The sequence below is a fragment of the Gorilla gorilla genome, chromosome 17 (genome assembly GCF_029281585.2).
Source record: "Gorilla gorilla gorilla isolate KB3781 chromosome 17, NHGRI_mGorGor1-v2.1_pri, whole genome shotgun sequence".
Taxonomy (NCBI): domain Eukaryota; kingdom Metazoa; phylum Chordata; class Mammalia; order Primates; family Hominidae; genus Gorilla; species Gorilla gorilla.
The window spans coordinates 10,724,643-10,738,319 of NC_073241.2; positions in this window are offsets into that span (position 1 = coordinate 10,724,643).

Here is a 13,677-nt window from a genome sequence, read left to right on the forward strand (position 1 = left end):
TTCCATTCCATTCCATTCCATTCCATTCCATTCCATTCTATTCCTTTCGATTCCATTCCATTCCATTAAATTCCATTCCATTCCATTCCATTCCATTCCATTCCATTCCATTCCATTCCGTTCTACTCGTGTTGATTCCACTCCATTCCATTCCATTCCATTCCATACCATTCCAATCGATTCCATTCGATTCCATTCCATTCCATTCCATTCCATTCCATTCCATTCCATTCCATTCCATTCCATTCCATTCCATTCCGTTCTAGTCGGGTTGATTCCATTCTATTCCATTCCATTCCATTCCATTGCATTCCATTCGATTCCATTCCATTCCATTCCATTCAATTCCATTCCATTCTACTCCATTGAATTCCATTCCATTCCATTCAATTCCATTCCTTTCCATCCCTTTCCATTCCATTTAGTTCTACTCGGGTTCATTCCATTCCATTCCATTCCATTCCATTCCATTCCATTCCATTCAATTCCATTCCATTCCGTTACTTTCCATTCCATTCCATTCCAATCCATTCCATTCTACTCGGGTTGACTCCATTCCATTCCATTCCTTTCCATTCCATTATATTCCATTCTATTCCATTCGATTCCGTTCGATTCGATTCCATTCCATTCCATTGCATTCCATTCCATTCCATTCCATTCCATTCCGTTCTACTCGGGTTGATTCCATTCCATTCCTTTCCATTCCATTCCATTCCATTCCATTCCATTCCATTCCCTTCCATTCCATTCCATTCCAATCCATTCCATTCTACTCGGGTTGATTCCATTCCATTCCATTGCACTAGACTCCATTCGATTCCATTCGATTCCACTCCATTCCATTCCGTTCCATTCCATTCCATTCCATTCCATTCTATTCCATTGAATTCCATTCCATTCCATTCCATTCCAATCCATTCCATTCCATTCCATTCCATTCCATTCCATTCCATTCCGTTCTACTCGGGTTGATTCCATTCCATTACATTCCATTCCATTCCATTCCTTTCCATTCCATTCCATTCCAATCTATTCCATTCTATTCAATTCGATTCCATTCGATTCCATTCAATTCCATTCAATTCCATTCCATTCCATTCCAATCCATTCCATTCTACTCGGGTTGATTCCACTCCATTCCATTCCATTCCATTCCATTCCATTCCATTCCATTCCATTCCATTCCATTCCATTCCATTCCATTCCAATCTATTCCATTCCATTCCATTCCATTCCATTCCATTCCATTCCATTCCATTCCATTCCATTCCATTCCAATCCATTCCATTCTACTCGTGTTGATTCCATTCCATTCCATTCCATTCCATTCCATTCCATTCCATTCCATTCCATTCCATTCCATTCCATTCCATTCCGTTCTACTCGGGTTGATTCCATTCTATTCCATTCCATTCCATTCGATTCCATTCGATTCCATTTGATTCCATTCGATTCCATTCCATTCCATTCCATTCCATTCCACTCCATTGAATTCCATTCCATTCCATTCTATTCCATTCCATTCCATTCCTTTCCATTCCATTTAATTCTACTCGGGTTGATTCCATTCCATTCCATTCCATTCCATTCCATTCCATTCCATTCGATTCCATTCGATTCCATTGCATTCCATTCGATACCATTCGATTGCATTCCATTCCATTCCATTCCATTCCATTCCATTCCATTCCATTCCATTCCGTTCCACTCGGGTTGATTCCATTCTATTCCATTCCATTCCCTTCTATTCCATTCGATATCATTCGATTCCATTCCATCCCATTCCATTCCATTCCATTCCATTCCGTTCTTCTTGGGTTGATTCCATTCCATTCCATTTCATTCCATTCCATTCCATTCCATTTCTTTTGATTCCATTCGATTCCATTCCATTCCATTCCATTCCAATCCATTGCATTCTACTCAGTTTGATTCCATTCCATTCCATTCCATTCCATTCATATCCATTCCATTCCATTCCATTCAATTCCACTCGATTCCATTCCATTCCTTTCCATTCCATTCCAATCCATTCCATTCTACTCGGGTGGATTCCATTCCATTCCATTCGATTCCATTCCATTCCATTCCATTCCATTCCATTCCATTCCATTCCATTCGATTCCATTCCATTCCATTCCATGGCATTCCATTCCATTCCATTCCATTCCATTCCATTCCATTCCATTCCATTCTAGTCGGGTTGATTCCATTCCATTCCATTGCATTCCATTCCATTCCATTCCATTCCATTCCATTGCATTCCATTCCATTCCATTCCATTCCATTCCATTCCATTCCATTCCATTCCATTCCATTCCATTCCATTCTATTCCATTCCATTCTACTCCATTGAATTCCATTCCATTCCATTCAATTTCATTCCATTCCATTCCTTTCCAATCCATTTAGTTCTACTCGGGTTGATTCCATTCCATTCCATTCCATTCCATTCCATTCCATTCCATTCCATTCCATTCCATTCCATTCCATTACTTTCCATTCCATTCCATTCCAATCCATTCCATTCTACTCGGGTTGACTCCATTCCATTCCATTCCACTCCATTCCATTCCGTTATATTCCATTCTATTCCATTCGATTCCGTTCGATTCCATTCCATTCCTTTCCATTCTATTCCATTCCATTCGATTCCATTCCATTCCATTCCATTCCATTCCATTCCATTCCATTCCATTCCATTCCAATCCATTCCATTCTACTCGGGTTGATTCCATTCCATTCCATTCCATTCCAATCCATTCCATTCCATTCCATTCCATTCCATTCCATTCCATTCCATTCCATTCCATTCCTTTCTATTCCATTCCATTCCATTCCATTCCATTCCATTCCATTCCATTCCATTCCATTCCATTCCGTTCTACTCGGGTTGATTCCACTCCATTCCATTCCCTTCCATTCCATTCCATTCCATTCCATTCCATTCCATTCCATTCCATTCCTTTCCATTCCAACCCATTCCTTTCTACTAGGGTTGATTCCATTCCATTCCATTCCATTCCATTCCATTCCATTCCATTCCATTCCATTTCATTCCAAACCGTTCCATTCTACTCGGGTTCATCATTCCATTCCATTCCATTCCATTCCATTCCACTCGGGTTCATTCCATTCCATTCCATTCCATTCCATTCCATTCCATTCCATTCCATTCCATTCCATTCCGTTCTACTCAGGTTGATTTCCATTCCATTCCATTCCATTCCATTCCATTCCATTCCATTCCATTCCATTCCATTCCATTCCATTCCATTCTATTCCATTCCGTACTACTCGGCTAGAATCCATTGAGTTCCGTTCCGTTCCGTTCCGTCCCGACACGTCCCGTCCCGTCCCGTCCCGTCCAGTCCCGTCCCGTCCCGTCCCGTGCCATTGTACTCGGGTTGATTCCATTCCACTCCGTTCCGTTCCTTTCCGTTCCCTTCAATTCAGTTCCACGCGGGTTGATTCAATTCCATTCTATTCTATTCCATTCCATTCCATTCCATTCCATTCCATTCCATTCCATTCCATTCCATTTTACTCGGGTTGATTCCATGCCGTTCCGTTCCATTCTGTCCCATCCCGACGCGTCCCGTCCCGTCCCGTCCCATTCCGTTCCGTTCTGATCGGGTTGATTCCGTTCCATTCCCTTCCGTTCCTTTCCGTTCCATTCCATTCCGTTACACGCGGGTTGATTCAATTCCATTCTATTACATTGAATTCCATTCCATTCCATTCCATTCCATTCTACTCGGATTGATTGCATTCCATTCCATTCCATTCCAGTCCATTCCAATCCACTCCATTCTACTCGGGTTGATTCCATTCCATTCCATTCCATTCCATTCCATTCCATTCCATTCCATTCCATTCCGTTCTACTCGGGTTGATTCCATTCTATTCCATTCCATTCCATTCGATTCCATTCGATTCCATTCGATTCCATTCGATTCCATTCCATTCCATTCCATTCCATTCCACTCCATTGAATTCCATTCCATTCCATTCTATTCCATTCCATTCCATTCCTTTCCATTCCATTTAATTCTACTCGGGTTGATTCCATTCCATTCCATTCCATTCCATTCCATTCCATTCCATTCCATTCCATTCGATTCCATTCGATTCCATTGCATTCCATTCGATTCCATTCGATTGCATTCCATTCCATTCCATTCCATTCCATTCCATTCCATTCCATTCCATTCCATTCCATTCCATTCCATTCCATTCCATTCCGTTCCACTCGGGTTGATTCCATTCTATTCCATTCCATTCCCTTCTATTCCATTCGATATCATTCGATTCCATTCCATCCCATTCCATTCCATTCCATTCCATTCCGTTCTTCTTGGGTTGATTCCATTCCATTCCATTTCATTCCATTCCATTCCATTCCATTTCTTTCGATTCCATTCGATTCCATTCCATTCCATTCCATTCCAATCCATTGCATTCTACTCAGTTTGATTCCATTCCATTCCATTCCATTCCATTCATATCCATTCCATTCCATTCCATTCAATTCCACTCGATTCCATTCCATTCCTTTCCATTCCATTCCAATCCATTCCATTCTACTCGGGTGGATTCCATTCCATTCCATTCGATTCCATTCCATTCCATTCCATTCCATTCCATTCCATTCCATTCCATTCGATTCCATTCCATTCCATTCCATGGCATTCCATTCCATTCCATGGCATTCCATTCCATTCCATTCCATTCCATTCCATTCCATTCCATTCCATTCTAGTCGGGTTGATTCCATTCCATTCCATTGCATTCCATTCCATTCCATTCCATTCCATTCCATTGCATTCCATTCCATTCCATTCCATTCCATTCCATTCCATTCCATTCCATTCCATTCCATTCCATTCCATTCTATTCCATTCCATTCTACTCCATTGAATTCCATTCCATTCCATTCAATTTCATTCCATTCCATTCCTTTCCAATCCATTTAGTTCTACTCGGGTTGATTCCATTCCATTCCATTCCATTCCATTCCATTCCATTCCATTCCATTCCATTCCATTCCATTCCATTACTTTCCATTCCATTCCATTCCAATCCATTCCATTCTACTCGGGTTGACTCCATTCCATTCCATTCCACTCCATTCCATTCCGTTATATTCCATTCTATTCCATTCGATTCCGTTCGATTCCATTCCATTCCTTTCCATTCTATTCCATTCCATTCGATTCCATTCCATTCCATTCCATTCCATTCCATTCCATTCCATTCCATTCCAATCCATTCCATTCTACTCGGGTTGATTCCATTCCATTCCATTCCATTCCAATCCATTCCATTCCATTCCATTCCATTCCATTCCATTCCATTCCATTCCATTCCATTCCATTCCTTTCTATTCCATTCCATTCCATTCCATTCCATTCCATTCCATTCCATTCCATTCCATTCCATTCCGTTCTACTCGGGTTGATTCCACTCCATTCCATTCCCTTCCATTCCATTCCATTCCATTCCATTCCATTCCATTCCATTCCTTTCCATTCCAACCCATTCCTTTCTACTAGGGTTGATTCCATTCCATTCCATTCCATTCCATTCCATTCCATTCCATTCCATTTCATTCCAAACCGTTCCATTCTACTCGGGTTCATCATTCCATTCCATTCCATTCCATTCCATTCCACTCGGGTTCATTCCATTCCATTCCATTCCATTCCATTCCATTCCATTCCATTCCATTCCATTCCATTCCGTTCTACTCAGGTTGATTTCCATTCCATTCCATTCCATTCCATTCCATTCCATTCCATTCCATTCCATTCCATTCCATTCCATTCTATTCCATTCCGTACTACTCGGCTAGAATCCATTGAGTTCCGTTCCGTTCCGTTCCGTCCCGACACGTCCCGTCCCGTCCCGTCCCGTCCAGTCCCGTCCCGTCCCGTCCCGTGCCATTGTACTCGGGTTGATTCCATTCCACTCCGTTCCGTTCCTTTCCGTTCCCTTCAATTCAGTTCCACGCGGGTTGATTCAATTCCATTCTATTCTATTCCATTCCATTCCATTCCATTCCATTCCATTCCATTCCATTCCATTCCATTTTACTCGGGTTGATTCCATGCCGTTCCGTTCCATTCTGTCCCATCCCGACGCGTCCCGTCCCGTCCCGTCCCATTCCGTTCCGTTCTGATCGGGTTGATTCCGTTCCATTCCCTTCCGTTCCTTTCCGTTCCATTCCATTCCGTTACACGCGGGTTGATTCAATTCCATTCTATTACATTGAATTCCATTCCATTCCATTCCATTCCATTCTACTCGGATTGATTGCATTCCATTCCATTCCATTCCAGTCCATTCCAATCCACTCCATTCTACTCGGGTTGATTCCATTCCATTCCATTCCATTCCATTCCATTCCATTCCATTCCATTCCATTCCGTTCTACTCGGGTTGATTCCATTCTATTCCATTCCATTCCATTCGATTCCATTCGATTCCATTCGATTCCATTCGATTCCATTCCATTCCATTCCATTCCATTCCACTCCATTGAATTCCATTCCATTCCATTCTATTCCATTCCATTCCATTCCTTTCCATTCCATTTAATTCTACTCGGGTTGATTCCATTCCATTCCATTCCATTCCATTCCATTCCATTCCATTCCATTCCATTCGATTCCATTCGATTCCATTGCATTCCATTCGATTCCATTCGATTGCATTCCATTCCATTCCATTCCATTCCATTCCATTCCATTCCATTCCATTCCATTCCATTCCATTCCATTCCATTCCATTCCGTTCCACTCGGGTTGATTCCATTCTATTCCATTCCATTCCCTTCTATTCCATTCGATATCATTCGATTCCATTCCATCCCATTCCATTCCATTCCATTCCATTCCGTTCTTCTTGGGTTGATTCCATTCCATTCCATTTCATTCCATTCCATTCCATTCCATTTCTTTCGATTCCATTCGATTCCATTCCATTCCATTCCATTCCAATCCATTGCATTCTACTCAGTTTGATTCCATTCCATTCCATTCCATTCCATTCATATCCATTCCATTCCATTCCATTCAATTCCACTCGATTCCATTCCATTCCTTTCCATTCCATTCCAATCCATTCCATTCTACTCGGGTGGATTCCATTCCATTCCATTCGATTCCATTCCATTCCATTCCATTCCATTCCATTCCATTCCATTCCATTCCATTCCATTCGATTCCATTCCATTCCATTCCATGGCATTCCATTCCATTCCATTCCATTCCATTCCATTCCATTCCATTCCGTTCTAGTCGGGTTGATTCCATTCCATTCCATTGCATTCCATTCCATTCCATTCCATTCCATTCCATTGCATTCCATTCCATTCCATTCCATTCCATTCCATTCCATTCCATTCCATTCCATTCCATTCCATTCTATTCCATTCCATTCTACTCCATTGAATTCCATTCCATTCCATTCAATTTCATTCCATTCCATTCCTTTCCAATCCATTTAGTTCTACTCGGGTTGATTCCATTCCATTCCATTCCATTCCATTCCATTCCATTCCATTCCATTCCATTCCATTCCATTCCATTCCATTACTTTCCATTCCATTCCATTCCAATCCATTCCATTCTACTCGGGTTGACTCCATTCCATTCCATTCCACTCCATTCCATTCCGTTATATTCCATTCTATTCCATTCGATTCCGTTCGATTCCATTCCATTCCTTTCCATTCTATTCCATTCCATTCGATTCCATTCCATTCCATTCCATTCCATTCCATTCCATTCCATTCCATTCCATTCCAATCCATTCCATTCTACTCGGGTTGATTCCATTCCATTCCATTCCATTCCAATCCATTCCATTCCATTCCATTCCATTCCATTCCATTCCATTCCATTCCATTCCTTTCTATTCCATTCCATTCCATTCCATTCCATTCCATTCCATTCCATTCCATTCCATTCCATTCCGTTCTACTCGGGTTGATTCCACTCCATTCCATTCCCTTCCATTCCATTCCATTCCATTCCATTCCATTCCTTTTCATTCCAACCCATTCCTTTCTACTAGGGTTGATTCCATTCCATTCCATTCCATTCCATTCCATTCCATTCCATTCCATTTCATTCCAAACCGTTCCATTCTACTCGGGTTCATCATTCCATTCCATTCCATTCCATTCCATTCCACTCGGGTTCATTCCATTCCATTCCATTCCATTCCATTCCATTCCATTCCATTCCATTCCATTCCATTCCATTCCGTTCTACTCAGGTTGATTTCCATTCCATTCCATTCCATTCCATTCCATTCCATTCCATTCCATTCCATTCCATTCCATTCCATTCTATTCCATTCCGTACTACTCGGCTACAATCCATTGAGTTCCGTTCCGTTCCGTTCCGTCCCGACACGTCCCGTCCCGTCCCGTCCCGTCCAGTCCCGTCCCGTCCCGTCCCGTGCCATTGTACTCGGGTTGATTCCATTCCACTCCGTTCCGTTCCTTTCCGTTCCCTTCAATTCAGTTCCACGCGGGTTGATTCAATTCCATTCTATTCTATTCCATTCCATTCCATTCCATTCCATTCCATTCCATTCCATTTTACTCGGGTTGATTCCATGCCGTTCCGTTCCATTCTGTCCCATCCCGACGCGTCCCGTCCCGTCCCGTCCCATTCCGTTCCGTTCTGATCGGGTTGATTCCGTTCCATTCCCTTCCGTTCCTTTCCGTTCCATTCCATTCCGTTACACGCGGGTTGATTCAATTCCATTCTATTACATTGAATTCCATTCCATTCCATTCCATTCCATTCTACTCGGATTGATTGCATTCCATTCCATTCCATTCCAGTCCATTCCAATCCACTCCATTCTACTCGGGTTGATTCCATTCCATTCCATTCCATTCCATTCCATTCCATTCCATTCCATTCCATTGCGTTCCATTCGATTCGATTCCATTCCATTCCATTCCATTCCATTCCAATCCATTCCATTCCTCTTGGGTTCATTCCATTCCATTCCATTCCATTCCATTCGATTCCATTCGATTCCATTCCATTCCATTCCATACCATTCCATTCCATTTTGTTCTACTCGGGTTGATTCCACTCCATTCCATTCCATTCCATTCCATTCCATTCCATTCCATTCCATTCCATTCCATTCCATTCGATTCCATTCTATTCCATTCGATTCCATTCCATTCCATTTCATTTTATTCCAATCCATTCCATTCCATTCTATTCCATGGAATTCCATTCCATTCCATTCCATTCCATTCCATTCCATTCCATTCCATTCCATTTCATTCCATTCCATTCCATTCCATTCCATTCCGTTCTACTCGGGTTGAATCCACTCCATTCCATTCCATTACATTACATTCCATTCCATTCCATTCCATTCCATTCCACTCGGGTTGAGCATTCCATTCGATTCGATTCCATTCCATTCCATTCCATTCCATTCCATTCCATTCCACTCGGGCTCATTCCATTCCATTCCATTCCATTCCATTCCATTCCATTCCATTCCGTTCTACTCGGGTTGATTTCCATTCCATTCCATTCCATTCCATTCCATTCCATTCCATTCCATTCCATTCCATTCCATTCCATTCCATTCCATTCCATTCCATTCCATTCCATTCCATTCCATTCCTTTCCATTTATTCCATTCCGTTCTACTCGGGTTGATTCCATTGAGTTTGGTTCCGTTCCGTTCCGTCCCGTCCCGTCCCGTCCCGTCCCGTTCCGTTTTACTCGGGTTGATTCCTTTGCATTCCGTTCCGCTCGTTTCCATTCCGTTCCATTCCGTTCAACGCGGGTTGGTTCAATTCCATTCTATTCTATTCTATTCCTTTCCATTCCATTCCATTCTACTCGGGTTGATTCTATGCCGTTCCATTCCGTTCCATTCCGTCCCATTCCGACCCGTCCCATCCCGTCCCGTCCCGTCCCATCCCGTTCCGTTCCACATGGGTTGATTCAATTCCTTTCGGTTACATTGAATTCCATTCCATTCCATTCTACTCGGATTGATTCCATTCCATTCCATTCCATTCCATTCCATTCCATTCCATTCCAATCCATTCCATTCTACTCAGGTTGATTCCATTCCATTCCATTCCATTCCATTCCATTCCATTCCATTCCATTCAGTTTCATTCCATTCCATTCCATTCCATTCCATTCCATTCCATTCCATTCCATTCCATTCCATTCCATTCGATTCCATTCCATTCCATTCCATTCCGTTCTACTCGGGTTGATTCCATTCTATTCCATTCCATTCCGTTCGATTCCATTCGATTCCATTCGATTCCGCTCCATTCCATTCCATTCCCTTCCATTCCATTCTATTCCATTGAATTCCATTCCATTGCATTCCATTCCATTCCATTCCATTCCATTCCATTCCGTTCTACTCTGATTGACTCCATTCCATTCCATTCGATTCCATTCCATTCCATTCCATTCCATTCCAATACATTCCATTCTACTCTGGTTGATTCCATTCCATTCCATTCCATTCCATTCCATTCCATTCCATTCCATTCGTCTCCATTCGATTCCATTCGATTCCATTCCATTCTATTCCATTGAATTCCATTCCATTCCATTCCATTCCATTCCATTCTATTCCATTCCATTCCATTCCATTCCGTTCTACTCGGGTTGATTCCATTCCATTCCATTCCATTCCATTCCACTCCATTCCATTCGATTCCATTCGATTCCATTCCATTCCATTCCATTCCATTCCAATCCATTCCATTCTACTCGGGTTGATTCCATTCCATTCCATTCCATTCCATTCCATTCCATTCCATTGAATTCCATTCGATTCCATTGGATTCCATTCCTTTTGATTCCATTCGATATCATTCGATTCCATTCCATCCCATTCCATTCCATTCCATTCCATTCCGTTCTACTCGGGTTGATTCCATTCCATTCCATTTCATTCCATTCCATTCCATTCCATTCCATTTCATTCCATTCCATTCCATTCCATTCCATTCGATTCCATTCGATTCCATTCCATTCCATTCCATTCCAATCCATTCCATTCTACTCGGGTTGATTCCATTCCATTCCATTCCATTCCATTCCATTCCATTCCATTCCATTCCATTCCATTCCATTCCATTCGATTCCATTCCATTCCATTCCATGGCGTTCCATTCCATTCCATTCCATTCCATTCCATTCCATTCTAGTCGGGTTGATTCCATTCCATTCCATTGCATTCCATTCCATTCCATTGCATTCCATTCCATTCCATTCCATTCCATTCCATTCCATTCCATTCCATTCCATTCCATTCCATTCCATTGCATTCCATTCGATTCCATTCGATTCCATTCCATTCCATTCCATTCCATTCCATTCCATTCCATTCCATTCCATTCCATTCCGTTCCACTCGGGTTGATTCCATTCTATTCCATTCCATTCCCTTCTATTCCATTCGATATCATTCGATTCCATTCCATCCCATTCCATTCCATTCCATTCCATTCCGTTCTTCTTGGGTTGATTCCATTCCATTCCATTTCATTCCATTCCATTCCATTCCATTTCTTTCGATTCCATTCGATTCCATTCCATTCCATTCCATTCCAATCCATTGCATTCTACTCATTTTGATTCCATTCCATTCCATTCCATTCCATTCCATTCCATTCCATTCCATTCCATTCCATTCAATTCCACTCGATTCCATTCCATTCCTTTCCATTCCATTCCAATCCATTCCATTCTACTCGGGTGGATTCCATTCCATTCCATTCCATTCCATTCCATTCCATTCCATTCCATTCCATTCCATTCCCTTCCATTCGATTCCATTCCATTCCCTTCCATTCGATTCCATTCCATTCCATTCCATGGCATTCCATTCCATTCCATTCCATTCCATTCCATTCCGTTCTAGTCGGGTTGATTCCATTCCATTCCATTGCATTCCATTCCATTCCATTGCATTCCATTCCATTCCATTCCATTCCATTCCATTCCATTCCATTCCATTCCATTCCATTCTATTCCATTCCATTCTACTCCATTGAATTCCATTCCATTCCATTCCATTCCATTCCATTCCATTCCTTTCCAATCCATTCCATTCCGTTCCACTCGGGTTGATTCCATTCTATTCCATTCCATTCCCTTCTATTCCATTCGATATCATTCGATTCCATTCCATCCCATTCCATTCCATTCCATTCCATTCCGTTCTTCTTGGGTTGATTCCATTCCATTCCATTTCATTCCATTCCATTCCATTCCATTTCTTTCGATTCCATTCGATTCGATTCCATTCCATTCCATTCCAATCCATTGCATTCTACTCAGTTTGATTCCATTCCATTCCATTCCATTCCATTCAATTCCATTCCATTCCATTCCATTCAATTCCACTCGATTCCATTCCATTCCTTTCCATTCCATTCCAATCCATTCCATTCTACTCGGGTGGATTCCATTCCATTCCATTCCATTCCATTCCATTCCATTCCATTCCATTCCATTCAATTCCATTCCCTTCCATTCGATTCCATTCCATTCCATTCCATGGCATTCCATTCCATTCCATTCCATTCCATTCCATTCCGTTCTAGTCGGGTTGACTCCATTCCATTCCATTCCACTCCATTCCATTCCGTTATATTCCATTCTATTCCATTCGATTCCGTTCGGTTCCATTCCATTCCATTCCATTCGATTCCATTCCATTCCATTCCATTCCATTCCATTCCATTCCATTCCATTCCATTCCATTCCAATCCATTCCATTCTACTCGGGTTGATTCCATTCCATTCCATTCCATTCCAATCCATTCCATTCCATTCCATTCCATTCCATTCCATTCCATTCCATTCCATTCCATTCCATTCCATTCCATTCCATTCCATTCCATTCCATTCCATTCCAAACCGTTCCATTCTACTCGGGTTCATCATTCCATTCCATTCCATTCCACTCGGGTTCATTCCATTCCATTCCATTCCATTCCATTCCATTCCATTCCATTCCGTTCTACTCAGGTTGATTTCCATTCCATTCCATTCCATTCCATTCCATTCCATTCCATTCCATTCCATTCCATTCCATTACATTCCATTCCATTCCATTCTATTCCATTCCGTTCTACTCGGCTTGAATCCATTGAGTTCCGTTCCGTTCCGTTCCGTCCCGACACGTCCCGTCCCGTCCCGTCCCGTCCCGTCCCGTCCCGTCCCGTCCCGTGCCGTTGTACTCGGGTTGATTCCATTCCACTCCGTTCCGTTCCTTTCCGTTCCCTTCAATTCAGTTCCACGCGGGTTGATTCAATTCCATTCTATTCTATTCCATTCCATTCCATTCCATTCCATTCCATTCCATTCCATTCCATTTTACTCCGGTTGATTCCATGCCGTTCCGTTCCATTCTGTCCCATCCCGACGCGTCCCGTCCCGTCCCGTCCCATTCCGTTCCGTTCTGATCGGGTTGATTCCGTTCCATTCCCTTCCGTTCCTTTCCGTTCCATTCCATTCCGTTACACGCGGGTTGATTCAATTCCATTCTATTACATTGAATTCCATTCCATTCCATTCCATTCCATTCTACTCGGATTGATTGCATTCCATTCCATTCCATTCCAGTCCATTCCAATCCACTC